We start from the raw sequence: 17,022 nt of genomic DNA on the forward strand, positions 1-17,022 counted from the left end.
GTTGCAGAAGCTGTTGACATCGTCTCTGGATAGGAGCAATGGTGAGAGTATTTAGCAGGGGTTGAGGTGAGCATCTTGTATGCATCTGCATATGGAGTTCTAGCATTGTTCAAGAAAGTAGCAGGGACATAAGACATAGTGTCTTTCAGCGTATGGAACGGCTTATGGCCTTTCCCAATCGCCCACAGAGTATCATGTTGTCTCTAGAACCAATGCAGCTTGCGGCCAGCCCCTCGTAGATTATAAGCGTCAGGACTTCACTTATTTTGTGGGGCTGTAGCAGAGGTCAGAGTCTGTGGGAAGATGGAAGACAGGAGGTGCTTGCAGAAGACTGGGCATAGCTGGGAAGAGCAGCTCCCGAGGAGCGGCTGACACAGGGGGTTCAGGGGTGCAAATACAGAGCAGGAGCTGTCAGGAAGGAGTGGAGTTCCTTCCCTGACAGTTGAGGAGAAGAGAAGGGGTTTCTAAAATTCTGGGACCAGGGGATGGTTGGGAAAGGGAGGTGTGTTCACGAGCCTTACTGAGGTGGGTTTTGCAGTTGGATTTGGGTGTTGATGAGGTCTGTTCTGTTTTAGTCTGTCTGCAGCTGATGGGAGATACAACAAAGTCACGGGAGATGCAGAGTAAACCATCCGAGCCTCCGCATTACAACACAGAGGGCTGAACGTCAGAGAAGTCTCATCTCGGAAAGCATTAGGTATGTTAAGGTACATCAAAATATATCCTCCAGAACTCTGAGGTCTTTACTTCTGTACCTTTTACTTACTTATTTTTTGCATCCTTCTGGATGTCACAGTCATTGTTACTTTGTGGTATTGGCTAGGCATTTATTTTCAGCACAGGCTTGCGTTGCTGTCTTCCCTAGAATTTCTTGGAGATGTGTGCTGTTTGTGCTCATAACAATCTCCAGACAAGGGTGTTTCCTTTACTGCAGTCCTGGACACACAAGCTTTTTTTGTTTTCCCAGTTGTGCCTTTTTCCTCAAGCATCCAATGAAGTTTGCTCTAGTGTCAGTCGTCAGTTCTCTTGTTCTTGTTTTAGTATCAGTTTCTGTAGCGAAAGGGTGTCCATTTTAGATCTCTGAGTCACCACATCACACCGTCGTGGTTTTTCCATTGGCCGACTGCTGCTGTAATTCCCTAAAGGGCTTTATAGGTAATTGGGCTCAAGCTGTTTTTGTGGCAGACATCTTGTCCTCACGGCTTCATCTGTCTAGCAGTCTTGGTTGCTATGTGGTACAATGTCCTGTCTTTTTGAGCTTCATGGGTTTTTAATATTTTCTGTTTTTTTAGTTAGAATTTTTTTTGTAGGACTTCTTTTGTTTATTCCTGCAGGTTAAGTCAGGTCATTTTTTGACATGCAGGTCCCTGTGACTGTCTTTGCTCTTCTTTTTTTGCCAGATATCATCACCAGTGTTTTCGCTCAATGGGAGTGGCAGAGAGGGGTGTGGCATGCTGGGGCACCCGGGGAGGTAGAGTCGGGCTTCCTCCCGTCTTTACAGGGCTGACCCTGAGGAAGCCGGTACGTGGGTGGGTAGTGTGAGTATATATTATGTGGGTGCACTAATCCCTTTCGGAGCGTGTCAGAGGGTAAGGATTTTGTTCTGTTTGATGTAATGTTGTTCTGTTCTGTCTATTTGTTGAAGATTTGAGTTTTGTGTGGGAGGAAGCCAGCTGTCTGACTGGTTTTGGGGTAAGGTGGGGTACGCAGGGTTTTAGGTCATATCTTATTTGCCAGATGTTTTTAACTAATTGTATGATTTTCTTAGCGACTCATGAAGGGATTTGTGGCACCCCGATGGTGGACACTGTCGCTGACAGGCAAAGCAGGGCCATAGCAGAGTTTTCCATTTATGGGGATGGCCTCAGCCATCTCCTGCACAAACTTCTATAACGTAGCGATCGGGATAGTTTTCTTTTGATTTCTTGAAGAACAAGAGGATGATGGAGCATGTTCAAAGAGCATAATTATTTTCTCTTCCTTTGGCAGTACAGGCACCCAAGGGTCAGCCCACATTCAAGGAACAGCTCGAGGATATTGGTGTCGACCATCAGCAGAGGAAGCAAGCTTTTTTCGGAGGCCAAGGTGATGAAGCAGAGTCCTTATTTTCACTGTTTGATTTTCATCATGGGGCTGAGGGGGGCTGGGACATGTATAACAGGGTCCTGGACTGGGGAGCTGTCTATTAGATGGGAGGCTGTGAGATATCGTGTATACCACTGGACAGGTGTTAGAACCCAGTGCTTGGGTCAGACCAACCTGGCAGAACCATCCCGCCACCTGAAGTAATGCGTACTTCTGTATTGAGATTTTAATAGCTCGGTCCGCATCACCTTTGGCTTTTCCTCATCGAGCTCATATTTTTGCAAGAAGCATCTCTCATCAAGCATTTGGCTCTGAGCGGTCTCTATTAGACTTTTGGTGCCTGTCTTCATTAGATTTTGTGACCATCAAGTCATATTTGGCATCTGTCTGCACTCAGCTCTCCTGTAACTACTATGCAGTTTTGGTTTAAGACTTTATAGTGGAATGTTATCTAGTAGTAGCATTCTGTCTGCAAGTAGCTTCTGGCAGCCCAATCTACTGTCCCGTATATGTCAGTGTTCTCATTTGAGCATGCTGTCTACTGAGGGGTTCTCCATGCTGTAGCTCACAGAGTTATTTATCCATAAAGGAAGAGTCTGTCTTACACCAGCCACGGTCATTTGCTATCCGTACTTCTTTAGGCATTTGGCCAATCGGTCTTTATTTATATTTGAGTCATCTGGCAGTAACTGTAATTTTTGTATGTCGGTGGGTGGTTTGAGTTATTCTTGCAGTTAAGTAACGGGTCTAGGATAAGCAGGATATTAAAGTGAGGCATGCGTTATTTGCTTTGTTGCTTTGATTTTTGCAGGTGACGCACATAGCGTCCGAGGAGCAAAGCGGCACCTCGACAAGTGGTCTGAGAAGGTGAGGCGAGCGTCAGCCCAGTCGGTGTCCGAGAGGAAAGTATCCTGCGGCAGCTCCATGAAGCTTTTGTCTTTGGTTTTGTAGGTGCCGTGCAGGCCACCTTTGGAACTGGATGAGCGTTTGAGGTGAGCTGGGTAGTAGAAAGGAGGAGCACAGGACCGGTGATTTCGCACAAGTGCAATGGTAATTTTGTCTCTTGGTATCTTAGGTGCCACAAATAACAGCGGCCGCAGCCTCGGACTCTGCCATCGACGTGGAGCAGGTGAGCGGAACAACACGGCGCTTCTGAGGATGAGGTTGTTGTGGAAGAGGTTGGCGTCTACTGTCATGATGCTTACTGCTGGTGTTGCGGGTATTTCTTTTCTGCAGATGATGAAGAGGAACCTGGTAACTGCAGGAAAGTATCAGCCAGATGAGTTGTTTTTTGTCAAGGATAGATTCAGACCTCCCAGTTCTCTGAAAGCTAAGTTGAGGGACTGGCACTGGGGAGGGGGCAGGGGCCAAGGTTGGCAATTGCAGGAATGGGGATTTAAATTTCCTGTAGGGCAAAGGGCTGTCCAGGAACAGTCTCCTTTGGGCAGGTAAAGGGAGCGGGTTACTCTTCAGCATGACACCAGCATGTGCCGGGCAGGGCAGTTCTAGCCTGTTGTGTAGTTTGTGTGGTCTGTCTTCTGTGTCTTAGATCGTCCTCAGGTCTCGAGCGCTATTCCTAGGGCCTCGAATGCCTGTACTTACCGCCGTAGCGCCGATCGGGTGCTTGTTTTCTTGCGTTCCTAGCTTAAAGCGTGGATCGCTCTCGCATCCTGGATTTTTCCAGATGGTCATCTTTTGCAGCGTTCTTCCTGGCTGTGTGAGCACCTCTACTGTACAGTTGTCCATTTTTGCTGACTGGGATCATTTCCCTCCATCCTTACCTTTCTTAGGTCTCGAAGCCAGGCTTATTGTGTGTACGTCTTCTCAGTTTTGAGAGTAACTTCTTGTCATGGGTCACGACGTTCTACTCTTTCTCTGGGGTTGCCGTAGAGCCTCCTCACGTCACTGTGACATGGGTAGTCTTGCCTGACAACATCTTCTGTCTGGGTGTCATTCTTCTCGCCGAGAGTTTTCTCTTACCTTTGAGGTGTGTTGTTTGTAACGTTCCGTGTAGTGTCGGTCTGTGTGTGTGTGCGTTTGGCTTGGAGCCGCCCTGCCCGTGGGTGTAGAGTCAGGGGTAGTTAGAACAGCGATAAGAGTCTACAGTTAATATGTTGATATGCCTAGACTATCGAGGCAAAGGTTGTGCAGTCATCTTGACTGAGTAGCTGTCAGCAGCAGGTGAGGAAAGCAATTTCTGTAGTGTTTTGCAGGTGCAGAGGGGATGACTGGAGCTGTGTGGGAGAGTGAGCTATAGTGGTAGTTGAGCAGATGGAACCTCCAAGGTGTTAAGGCTTGTATGCATAGGGCTTAATGTTTGATTTATATCTTTCATTTAATGGCAGGCTGTAGTTTGATTCTAGATGGTATTCCTAACAGGAAACAAGTCCTCTGGAATTGTTAAGCTATCACTGTGCATCTGGGTTACTTGTTTGATGATATTGGTTTTGCAGATGCAGAGGGACAAGCTGCACACCCAAGGGTGATGGAAGAGCGGAGCGCTGTAACGAGGTGGGTTGGCGTGTGGTTTTAGGAGGAAGATGTGACTGGTGGCTATATGACCACATTATAGTAAAGTTTTTTTTTTAATTGGAAGGTGCGAAGTGAGGAGCAACATGGGATATAGGCACCGGAGCTTACTTGGGCAAGGTGAGCAGCGGTTGGTGAGCTGAAGTAGCAGTTATTCTTCAGGTGTTCTATTCCTGATGTAATTATAAGCAATCTGTGTTGTTTGCATCTTGCATGCGGTGCACAAACCTCAGGGTGGCAACCCAAGCTGACAGAGGCTGGATGGGTGAGCTGTCCAGGTAAAGGAGCGGAAGACACAGAGATCGGCATGGGCTGTGGTTTCCAGCAGTATCTCGGCGCGTGCCTTCTAGCTTGTGTTTTTGCAGGCGCCGCACACGGGCTCGGAGGGGCGACACCGTGTGCTGACGAGCAGTCCGAGAAGGCGAGGTGGTTGTGGGCCGGGCTGGTGTCTAATAGCAAAGTATTATATGGCAAGTCAGCGAAGTGTTTCTCTCTGGTTTTGCAGGTTCTGTGGGGGCTGCCTTTGGAACTGGCTGAGCGTTTGAGGTGAGCTGGGTAATAGAGAGGAGGAGCATGGGGCTGGTGATTTCTGGCAAGTGCAACGGTAATTTTGTGTCTTTTGGTACCCTAGGCATCATAAGCGACGACAGCCGCATCGTCTGACTCTGGAATCAGCACAGAGCAGGTGAGTGGAATGCCACATGTATCTGAGGTGGCGGGTGTTGTGGGAAGGTTGATGTTGGCCGACGTGATGCTGACTGACGGCACTGTTGTGCATGCATTGATTTTTGTTTGTTTGGTTTTTTTTTTCAGATACTGAAGAGGAACCTGGTGACTGCAGGATTAATCCAGTGGGATGATTGTGGTTTTCCGTGTTGAGGACGGATCGATACTCCTGGCCGTCTGAAAGCTAAGTTGGGCCACCGGCGCTGGGTGAGGGAGGGGACTGGGTTGGGAATTGCATGAAGGGGTTTTAAGGACAGTGTAGGGCAGAGAGCTGTCCAGGAACAGTCTGCTTCAGGCAGTTAAAGGGAGACGGCTACTCTTCAGCATGACACTAGCGTGGGCCAGGCAGGGCAGTTCCAGCCTGTGTCTGTTGTTGTGTAGTTTGTGTGGTCTGTCTTCTGCGCCTTAGGCCTTCTTCGGGTCTTGGTGTCCATGTTACTCTTTGCACTCGAGGAGCACGGCATGTGCCTGGGCACCATCCCGAGCGTCTCGAATGCCTGTACTCATCAGCATAGTGACAATCAGGTGCCTGTTTTCTTGCATTACTAGCTTAAAGCGCGGATTCGTCTCCCATCTGGGAAGTTTCCCGATGGTCCTCTTCTGTGGCATCCTACCCAGCTGCTTGAGCGGCTCTGCTCTCTAGCCATCCACTTTTTTTGCGAACTGGGATTTCTTCCCCGCATCCTTACGCTCTTAGGTCTTGAGGCCAGGCTTCTTGCACATACATCTTATCAGTTTTGAGAGCAACTTTTTGTCACGGGCCACGACGTTATACTCTTTCTCTGGGGTTGCCATAGAGCCTCCTCACATCACCGTCATGGTCCTGCGGGTCGTCTCGCCTGATGGCGTCTTCTGTCCGGGTGTTGTCATTCTTGCCAAGAGTTTTCTCTGGCCTTTGAGGCATGTTGTCTGTAGCATTCCGTGTACTGTCGGTCTGTGCGTGTGTGCATTTGGCTTGGAGCCGCCCTGCCCGTGGGTGTAGAGTCAGGGGTAGGTGGAATGGCGACAAGAGTCTATGGTTAATATGTAGATATGCCTAGACTGTTGAGGCCAAGGTTGTGCAGTCATCTCAGATCAAGTAGCCATCGGCAGGCTGCTTGGTCAGCTTTTTCAATAGCTTTTGAATGGGGATGAGCAGGGTTGTGTCGGAGGGGCTGTTCAGGGGTAGTGAAACAGATTGAATCTCAAAGGTGTTGTATGTGTGGGGCTTCAACGTTGTCGGTTGGGTTTGGTTTTTTTTTTAACGGCAGGATGTATGTTTGTTTGGATTCTAGATGGTGTTCTTAACAGGAAACAGGTCCTCTGGAATTGTTAAGCTATTGCTCTGCAACCCTGTGACTCGTTTGATCATTATGTTTTTAGCAGATGCAGAGGGACGAGCTGCGCACCACAGGGCGACAGAGGAGAGCGGAGCAGAGTGCTGTAACTAGATGGGTTGGTGTGTGGTATTAGAGGGAAGATGTGACTGGTGGCTATATGATTACATTACAGTGGTGTTTTTTTTTAATTTGAAGGGACAAAGTGAAGAGCAATGTGGGATATAGGCACCGGAGCTGACTTGGGTAAGGTGAGCGGGTGAGTGGTGATTGGTGGGCTGAATTAGCGGTTATTTTTCAGGTGTTGTATTGCTGGTGAAGTTATAAGCAATGCATGTTGTTTGGGTCTACAGGTGGTGCACAAACATCAACGTGGCAACCAAAGCTGACAGAGGCCAGGTGGGAGGGCTGTCAAGGTAAAGGAGTGTGAGACACGAATTGGTGTGGGCAGGCTGCAGTTTCGGGCAGTATCTCAGCATGTGCCTTTTTGCTTGGGTTTCTGCAGGTGCTGCATGCAGACTTGGAGGGGTGCTGCTGCTGTGTGCTGACAAGGGGCCTGAGAAGGTGAGGCAATTGTGAGCCGGGTTGGCATCTCGTAGCAAAGTATTACATAGCAACTCTGTGAATCTTCTCCGTGATGCTTCTCCCTGATCTTGCAGATGCTGAGCGGGCTGCCTTTGGAACTGGATGAGCGTTTGAGGTGAGCTGAGTAGCAGAAAAGAGGAGCACAGCACAGGTGCTTTCGTGTCTCTTGGTACCATATGCGCCACAAGCGATGACAGCTGCAGCCTCTGATACTAGAATCAGTGTGGAGCAGGTGAGCGGAATGCCACAGCATGTCTGAGGTGAGGGATGTTGGGGGAAAGGTCCATGTTGACTGATGTGATGCTGACTGATGGCATTGTTGTGCATGCATTGGTGTTTGGTTTTTGCAGGTGATGAAGAGGAACCTGGCGACTGCAGGATTAATCCAGTGGGCTGACTGGTTTTTCATGTTGAGGATGGATTCCGTCTCCTGGCCATCTGAAAGCTAAGTTTTGAGGCACTGGTGCTGGAGAGGAATCAGGGGGAGCTAGTGGATAAGGCTTAGTGGACAAGGTTGGCAATTGCATGAAGGGGTTTTAAAGGTAGTGTAGGGCAGGGGGCTGTCCAGGAACAGGCTGCTTTGGGCAGATAAAGGGAGCTGGCCACTCTTCACTATGATGCTGGGCAGGGCAGTTCCAGCCTGTCTGTTGTGTAGCTTGTGTGGTCTGTCTTCTGTGTCTTAGGCCTTCCTCAGGTCTCGATGTCCTCCTTGCTCTTTGCGCTTGAGGGGCATGGGTGCCATCCCTAAGGCCTTGAATGCCTTCACTCATCAGCATAGCACCTGATAGGCACTTCTTTTCTTGCATTACAAGCTGAAAGTGTGGATCAGTCTCGTGTCTCAAACTTTCCGGATGGTCATCTTTTGCAGCATCCTTCCTGGCTGCGTGAGCAGCTCTGCTCTCCAGCTGTCCATTTTCACGGACTGGGATTTCTTCCCTGCATCCTTAGGTTCTTAGGCCTTGAGGCCAGGCTTCTTGCACATCCATCCTCTCAGTTTTGAGAGTATCTTCTTGTCACGGGCCGTGAGGTTCTACTCCTTTTTCTGGGGTTGCCACAGAGCCTCCTCACGTCACCGTTATGGTCCCACAGGTTGTCTTGCCCGACAGTATCTTCTATCTGGGTGTCATTCTTCTTGCCAAGAGTTTTCTCTCCTCTGAGGTGCATTTTTTGTAGGGTTCCATGTAGTGTTGGTCTGTGCGTGTGTGTGTGTGGCTTGGAGCTGCTCTGCCTGGGGGTGTAGAGTCGGGGGTAGGTGGAATAGCCATAAGAGTCTATGGTTAATATGTTGATATGCCTAGACTGTTGAGGCAAAGGCTGTACAGTCATCTCAGACTCAGTAGCTGTTGGCAGGCTGCGTGGACAGCTCTTTTGATAACGTTTTATGGGGATGAGCTGAGCCATGTGTGAGGTGCTGTGCAGGGTTAGTGAAGGAAATTGAATCTCAAAGGCATTAAGGCTTGCATGTGTATGACTTAATGTTTGAGTTATAAAATTTGTTTAATGGCAGGAAGTATAGTTGGATTCTAGATAGTATTCCTGCATGGAAACAAGTCTTCTGCAATTGTTAAGCTATCGCTCGGCATCCGAGTGACTCATTCAATATTGTTTTTGCAGATGTAGAGGGATGAGCAGAGCACTAAAAGAAGGAGGATTGATGGGTGGTATTAGAGGGAAGATGTGACTGGTGGCTATATGACTACACTACTGTATTTTTTTTTTATTTGAAGGTGCAAAGGGAGGAGGACCATGGGATATGGGCACTGGAGCTGACTCGGCCAAGGTGGGCGGTGATTGGTGAGCTGAAGGAGCGGTTATGCTTCAGGTGTTGATTGCTGGTGAAGTTATAAGCAACCCATGTTCTTTGGGTCTTACAGGTGGTGCACAAACCTCAATGTTGCAACCCAAAATGATAGAGGCTGGACAGCTGAGTGGCCAAGGTCAATGAGAGGGTGATAGGAAACACTGTGGGCAGGCTGCAGTTTCAGGCAGTATCTCAGCATGTGCCTTTTCGCTTGGGTTTCTGCAGGTGCCGCACGCAGGCTTGGAGGGACGCCGCCGCCACATGCTGACAAAGGGGTCCGAGAAGGTGAGGCAGTTGTGAGCCAGGTTGGCGTCTAAAGTATTAGATGGCAACTCAGCAAAGTGTTTCTCTGTGGTTTTGCAGGTGCCGTGTGGGCTGCCTTTGGAATTGGATGAGCATTTGAGGTGAGCTGGGGGGTAGAGAGGAGGAGCATGGGACTGGTGATTTCTCACAAACGCAATGTTAACTTTGTGTGTCTTGGTATCTTAGGTGTCACAAGTAATGGCGGCTGCAGCGTCCCACTCTGGAATCGGCGTGGAACAGGCAAGTGCAATGCCAGGGCTCTTGTGAGGATGAGGGTGTTGTGGAAGAGAGTGGCGTCTACTGTCATGATGCTTACTGCTGGTGTGTGTGTTGGTTGGTGTTTTTTTTTCCAGATCCTGAAGAGGAACCTGGTGACTGCAGGAAAATATCAGCTAGCCAATGTGTTTTTTGTCAAGGATGGATTCAGACCTCCCGGCCCTCTGAAAGCTGAGTTGAGGGACGATGGCTGGGGAGGGGGCAGGGAGACAAGATTGGCAACGGCAGAAAGGTGCATTTAAAGTTAGTTAGGGCAAAGGGCTGTCCAGGGACAGTCCCCCTTGGGCAGATAAAGGGAGCAGGTTACTTATCAGCATGATGTTAGCCGTGAGCCGGGCAGGGCAGTTCCAGCCTGTGTCTGTTGTTGTGCAGTTTGTGTGGTCTGTCTTCTGTGTCTTAGGCCTTCCTCGAGTCTCGATGTCCTCTTTGTGCTCGAGGAGCACAGCACATGCCTCAGGCACCATCCCTAGGATCTTGAACGCCTGTACTTGTTGGCATAGGGCCAATAGGGCGCTTTTTTTTCTTGCATTACAAGCTGAAAGCGTGGATCGGTCTCGTGTCTCGAAGTTTCTGGACGGTCCTCTTTTGCGGCAACCTTCCCGGCTGCGTGAGCAGCTCTGCTCTCTAGACATCTATTTTTGCAGACTGGGATTGTTTCCCTGCATCCTTACGCTCTTAGGTCTAGAGGCCAGGCTTCTTGCGCATACATCTTCTCAGTTTTGAAAGCAGCTTCTTGTCATGGGTCATGACGTTCTACTCTTTCTCTGGTGTTGCCATAGAGCCTCGTCATGTCACAGCCCTGCAGGTCTTCTTGCCCGACGGCGTCTTCCGTTTAGGTGTCATTCTTCTTGCCGAGAGTTTTCCCTCCTCTTTGAGGCGCGTTGTTTGTAGTGTTCTGTATAGTGTTGGTCTGTGCATGTGTGTGTGGCTTGGAGCAGCCCTGCCTGGGAGTGTAGAGTCAGGGGGAGGTGGAATGGCGACAAGAGTCTATGGTTAATATGTTGATATGCCTAGACCGTTGAGGCAACGGTTGTACAGTCATCTCGGACTCAGTAGCTGTTGGCAGGCTGTGTGGACAGCTCTTGCAATGGTGTTTTATGGGGATGAGCCGAGCCGTGTGGGAGGGGCTGTTCAGGGGTAGTGAAGCAGATTGATTCTTAAATGGAAACAAGACTTTTGGAATTGTTAAGCTATTGCTCTGCAACCGGGTGACTTGTTTGATATTATTGTTTTTGCAGATACCTAGGAAGAAGCCATACACCAAAGAGTGACAGAGGAGGCGAGTGTAGCACCGTAAGAAGGTTGTGGTAAGGCTGCTTTCCATAATCTTTGAGAAGTTGCGGAGATTGGGTGATGTCCCAGAAGACTGGAAGAAGGCTAATGTCACGCCATCTACATGAAGGGCATAAAGGAGGATCCAGGAAATTGTAGGCCCATCAGTCATACTTCAGTCCCTGGGAAAGCTGTGGATTGAATCCTCCTGTGTGGTACCACAAGTCCAATGAAGCACATGATTGGGAAAAGTCAGCATGGATTCACCAAGGGCAGATCATGCTTGACAAACCTGATTGCCTTCTATGACAAAGTGACCTGCTTGGTTGATGTGGGGCGAGCGGTGGACATGGTCCTGGATTTCTCCAAGGCTTTTGATATGGTTTCCCACAGCCTCCTAGAGAAAGTGATGTGTTACAGTCTAGACAAGCGGTCTGTTTGGTGGGTGGGGAACTTGCTGACAGGCAACCCCCAGAGGGTGGTAGTAAATAGCTCCTTTTCAAACTGGCAACCTGTCACAAGCGGGATCTCCCAGGGATCGATATTGGGCCCAACACTGTTAAATATCTTCATAAGTGATGTGGATGATGGGATCGAGCGTACCCTGATGAAGCTTGATGATGATACCAAACTGAGTGGGCAAGCGAACGCTTTGGAGCGGAGAGCCACTCTGCAGGAAGACTTGGATAGGCTGGAAGAATGGTCTAATGAGAACCTTATGAAGTTCAACAAAGTCAAAAGTTAGGTCCTGCACCTAGGAAAGCATATCCAGGAGTGCGGTACAGGCTGGGAACTATCCAGCTGGGGAGCAGCTGTGGAAAGGGACCCGGGGGTCCCGGTGGAGAACAAGCTAAATCTGAGCAAACGGTGTGCTGCTGCAGCAAAGAAGGCCAAGATGATGCTGGATTGCATCAACAAGGGCATCACCAGCAGAGATATAGAAGTCATCATCCCCCTCTACTCGGCGCTCACCAGGTCACACCTGGAATACTGTGTGTGGTGTTGGTCCCCATTATACAAAAAAAGATGTGAACAGGCTGGAGAGGGTCCAGAGAAGGGCCACAAATATGATCAAAAGACTGTGAACCCTGATACATGAGGAAAGGCTGAGAGACTTGTGTGTAGTCTTGAGAAAAGAAGGCTTAGGGGAGACCTCATCACCATGTTCCGGTAGGTAAATCGTGGTTACAGAGATGATGGAGACTCCCCTTTTACAAGGAGTCACATGGAAAAGATGAGTGGTAATGGGTACAAGTTACTCTTGAGGAGATTCCGATTGGACACAAGAGGAAAACTTTTCACAATGAGAACAATCAGCCATTGGGATAATCTCCCCAGGGAAGCGGCAGATGCCCCAACATCGGACACTTGTAAGATTTGGCCAGACGGGGTGCTGGGCTATCTCGTCTAGACCGTGCTTTTGCCAAGAAAGGCTGGACCGGATGATCCTTGAGGTCCCTTGCAACTTGGTATTCTGTGATTAAAGCGCGTCAGCTTGTGGCGTTGGAGGGAAGGTGAGTCTTGTTGGTTGTATGACTGCATAATGTTGTGGTTTTTTTTTTTCCCGAAGATGCAAAGCAATGAGGCAAGTGGGATATGGGCATGGGAGTTGACTCAGGCAAGTTGAGCAATGACTCGTGGGCTGAAGTAGCAGTTACTTTTCAGGTGTGTATTGTCGGTGAAGTTATAAGCTTTACCTGCTGTTTGGGCTTTACAGGTGGTACACAAGCTTCAACATGGCAGCCCCAAATGATGGGGGCTGGGTGTGCAGGTAAAGGCCAAGGTAAAGGTGGGGAAGATGAGAATTGCTGCAGGCAGGCTGTGCTTTTAGCTTGGGTTTTTCCACATGCCGCAGGTAGCCTCAGAGGGGCATAGCTGCCCACTGAGAAGCAGTCGGAGAAGGTGAGGAGGTTGTCGGCCGGGTCACCATTTAATAAGCAAGTATGACATGGCATCTCGGTTAACCATTTACCTTTTGGTTTTGCGGGAGCTGTGCTGGCGAGGAGGAGCGTGGGGCTGGTGATTTCGCCCAAGCGCAACGGTAACTTTGTGTCTCTTGACATCTTGGGTGCGACGAGTGACAGTTGCAGCATCTGACTTTGGAATTAGTGTGGAGCAGGTAAGCAGAGCACTATGGTGCTTTTGAGGAGGAGGCTAGTGTGATGCTGAATACTAGTACTCTTGTGGTTTGGTGGGTTTTTTTTGGTGTGGGTGTGGTTTTTCTTTTTTGCATATAAAGAGGAACCAGGTGAGTGCAGCAACATCCTAGTTAGTGTTTTGGGTTTGTTTTCTTTTTTTTTTTTTAAGATGGACTGAGATCCCTGGCCCTCTGAAAACTAAGTTGAGGGACCAGGGCTGGGGAGGGAACAAGGTTGGGAATTGCAGGAAGGAGTTATGAAGTTAGCGTAGGGGAGAGAACTGTCCAGCAACAGTCCCTTTTGGGAAGGTGTAAAGGGAGCGGGTTATTCTTCAGCACGATGCTGGTGTGTGCCGGGCTTGGCAGTTCCAGCCTGCGTCTGTGGTGTTGTGTAGTTTCTGAGGACTCTCTTCTGTGTCTTCTACCATAGTTTTCTCAGGCCTTGATGTCTCCATAGCTCTTTAAGATCAGCAGGCGCCTCGGTAGCCCTCCCGAGGGTCTCAAATGCATTGTCTCATCAGCATAGTGCCTGTTGAGCCCTTCTTATCTTGCCATTGTAGCTTCAAGCATGGACATGCCTGGTCGTTGCATCATAGATGTTTCTGAGGGGTCATCTCTTGCGGCGGTGAGCCAGGTGGTGCCAGCAGCTCTGCTCTCAGGAGTTCTGTTTCCACAGTTGTCTTTAGAGGTTTCACCCCCGTGTCCTTAACGGTCTTAAAGCCCAGCTTCTCATGCATCCATCGTTCTGGGTTTGATGGTAGTTTTCTCTCATGGGCTGTGGCAGTTGCCTCTCTTTCCTGGGGCGCTATAGAGCATTTGTGCCATTGTGGCACCTTAGGGCTTCTGTGCTGGAGGCATCTTCCCTACGGCAGTCATTCTCGCTTGCGGTCTTCACGTGTCTCACGGTCACATTGTGGCGTCTGCGTGCAGTCTCTGTCTGTGTCAGGGTTGGAGCTGCGCTGCCTGGGAGCGTAGCAATAATAAATATATTATAGCTTTATGGTGATATGTTGATCTGGCCAGATTCTTTAGGCAAAGACTGTACAGTCCATCTCTGGGCAAGTAGCTCTAGAGAGCGGCCACAGTTACTTTCGTTGTGTTTTGTGGGTGCTAGAGGCTGCACTCTGGCCTCTTGGGAGTGGCAGTTTGCAAGGTAGTCGAGTGGACTGTATCTTGAATTTGCCTTAACTTGTCTATGTAGGGCTTAATATCTGGTGTGGTTTTTTTTCCATCTGCAGTTAGAAGGCATATGCAAAACAAGACAGGCTTTTAGTCATGTCAAGCTATCGGTCAGCATCCAGGTGACTTGCTTTACATGCTTTGATTAGCACAGGCTGTTTGGATGGAGGTTGTCTGGGATGTTTTTTTGTATAGCCAGTAGGTATTGCTAAGCAGGGTGTACAGTCCCTTTTGTAGTTTTTTGCAGGTGCCCCAGGGTGATTTGGATCCGTGGAGAAAATTCTCGAGCGCATCTTGCCAGAGCGTCCAAATTGAAGTGAAGAAGGAGCAGGCCCGGTGAATGTAGCGAAGCGTCTTCCTCGGCTTGCTGTTAAGAAGGCTGAAACTTTGGAGTTGTACGGAACGGCAACGTTGCTTTGAAGTGTGTGGCGAGACAGTTCCGGGGATGGGTCTAGAATGGGGGCAATACGCCATCGTGGCAGGTGGGTGGTGAAACAATGGTGTTTTGAGTGAGGGGTGAAGCAAGTGGTTGTTGAATGAGTGTTAGTTTTTCAATGTGCCTAATCTTGTATGTGTGAAGTATTTTATCGCAGGTTGTATTTAATGTTGAGAGTAGTATTTTTTTTTTAAATTATAATAAAAAAAAACCCCGGCTGGGGGATTTTTCTTTTTTTTTCCCCCCCAGCTGGGGTTTTTTTTCCCCCGGTCCCGGCCGCTCTGCAAGGTGACGTTCATCGCCAATGTCTGGGCAGATGTCAGGCTTGGGCCGGGGTTTTTGCAGGCAGGGTGATTTTTGAGGCCTCTGGGAATGCTGTTCCTGGGGAGCGGCGCAGACACGGGGTGATGTCCCATTGTGGCAGGCTGGTCGCAGAATGGATCGGCAAGAGTGAGGGGTAGCTTGTGTGGTAGCTGAATGAGCGGTGTGTTTTGAATGTATATAACCTTGTTTCATTATGTGGTGTTTTTTTATGTTTCTTTGCAGGTTGTGTGTGGAGTTGAGTGGTTTTTTTGTGTTCAGAGAGTTACAAAAAAAATTATATTAAAACCTAGACAAGGGATTTCCACACCACCCCTCCTGCCCCCCCGTCTAGGGGTGTGTATGTTGGGTGTGTGTGTTGTGTTCCCCCCCTGCCCCGGTCCCAGCAACTCTGTAAGGGAGTTGATTGCCAATGTTTGGGTGGAGGTTGGGCTCGGGCTGAAGTTTTTGCAGAGAGGGTGGTTTTTTCAAGGCCTCTGGGAACACCATTCCTGGGGAGCGCTGTCCTGGAATGTGGCATTTGCCTGTCATTGCAGGGAGGTATGTTGTGTAGCGAATGGTCATGGGAAGATGATTGATGATCTTGCAGTTGAAGGGTGTGGGGAATTTGGAGCAGGTTGTCAGTGTTGAAGAGGACCAGCTTGTGAAGCAGGTGGGCTAAACTTTATTGTTTACTGTTAGGATTGTAAATTCTTTTGAGGGGCTTTGTGGTTTCTGATGTAATGACACTTTATGATTTTTTTTTTTTTTATTTTTGTGCGTAAGCACAGAAGTAGGGGGCCCATTGAGATGAGCGGAGCTCGGTCACTTTCTGCCTAGGAATCCCAATTGTGGAGCCGATGTCGCCTCGAAGAGGCAAACAGAGATGTAAAGCAATAGACTGAGAATGTAATGGGAGGGAGAAATGTGGAAAAGACTACTAGGTATAGAATCACAGGCACTAAATACTTGCGCCGACTGTAAAGGTAATGATGAATTTTTAGAGGTCAAATGCATTTCAAAGAGTGAATTTCAAAGAGTGAGAAGTGAATAAATGTAATTGTGGCAAGTATTTGATCAACCTGAGAGTAATTTTTGTCTCTGTAGTACAAGTATATTGTAGAATTGAAATGTAAAAAATAATATGGGAAAATCTACTGGAATTAGCAATGGACCAATTTTAAATTGAAAATTATAAAAACAAAATACAGGCAGTAATGTATCCCTATTGGAATCACAGTAAAAACTGAAATAACAAATGAAAGTACAAAACTAAGTGGGTGTTGTTAATACATATTAACCAAAATTGCCAATTGGAGGGTGGTGGTGGTGGTGGTGGTGAATTGTTACAGGCATTGACAGCTCTTGCTTGAGGACTATTATGGCAATAATGTTTGTATGTGATAATTTAAATGAGAATTAGTCATTAGAGGGAGAGTTGTCAATACCTATAGATAAATGTAGCTATTGACAGGTTAAAAGAAAGCATGTGCATTACTGGCTCCTAAGTATATTTAAACTATTAGTAATTGTGTAAAGTTTTTTAATTACTTTGAGTAGTTTTAAAGAAATGTAGAATACTACTTCGGCATAAATGATGTCCAATTGAAACACTGATCTTAGTAAGACACTAGCAGGCATGAATTGTATCTGAGTAGTATCATAAGGAAAATATCAAACTAGGCAGTAAAGATGGAATGGTAATATGGCTGTGTTCAATTACCTTAATTGCAGAAAGAGCTAATTATGGTAGTTAAACCACTCCTTAATAGGGTTCTAAGGTATCTTAAAAGAAAATGATTTTGCAATAAAGTTTAAATAAAATTTTCTTTGATCTGTTTTGCGTCTCCTGTGTTTTTTTAATGTCTGTGTTTGTCTCTGGTGGTTTTTTTTTTTCTCTGTCTGTAGGGGTTTTTTTTGTGTGTCTGTCTGGTGTCTTTTGATGTTGTCTCTCTGGTTTTTGTCATTGATGTTGTTTTGCTTTGTTTTGGTCTTTGATTTTGTTGTCTCTCTCTGTTTGTGTCTTGGTGTGGTGTTTTTTTTGAGTTTCCTGTGGGGTTGGAGGAGGGAATTTTCT

The 17,022-nt window shown here is 47.9% G+C and overlaps 2 long non-coding RNA genes across 2 annotated transcripts; both read left to right on the forward strand.

Moving 5' to 3' along the window:
* The first annotated feature begins 811 nt into the window (after positions 1 to 811).
* Positions 812 to 6,050, forward strand: LOC142077415 (uncharacterized). Its single transcript, XR_012671794.1, has 5 exons — positions 812 to 1,521; positions 1,995 to 2,098; positions 2,897 to 2,952; positions 3,037 to 3,077; positions 5,428 to 6,050. It is a non-coding gene; the product is annotated as an uncharacterized LOC142077415 (long non-coding RNA).
* A 5,666-nt stretch (positions 6,051 to 11,716) lies between these two features.
* On the forward strand, positions 11,717 to 16,183 carry LOC142077414 (uncharacterized). Its single transcript, XR_012671793.1, has 4 exons — positions 11,717 to 12,407; positions 14,447 to 14,691; positions 15,503 to 15,618; positions 15,737 to 16,183. It is a non-coding gene; the product is annotated as an uncharacterized LOC142077414 (long non-coding RNA).
* The last annotated feature ends 839 nt before the right edge of the window (positions 16,184 to 17,022 follow it).

The sequence above is a fragment of the Calonectris borealis genome, unplaced genomic scaffold, assembly GCF_964195595.1.
Source record: "Calonectris borealis unplaced genomic scaffold, bCalBor7.hap1.2 HAP1_SCAFFOLD_245, whole genome shotgun sequence".
NCBI classification, from domain to species: domain Eukaryota; kingdom Metazoa; phylum Chordata; class Aves; order Procellariiformes; family Procellariidae; genus Calonectris; species Calonectris borealis.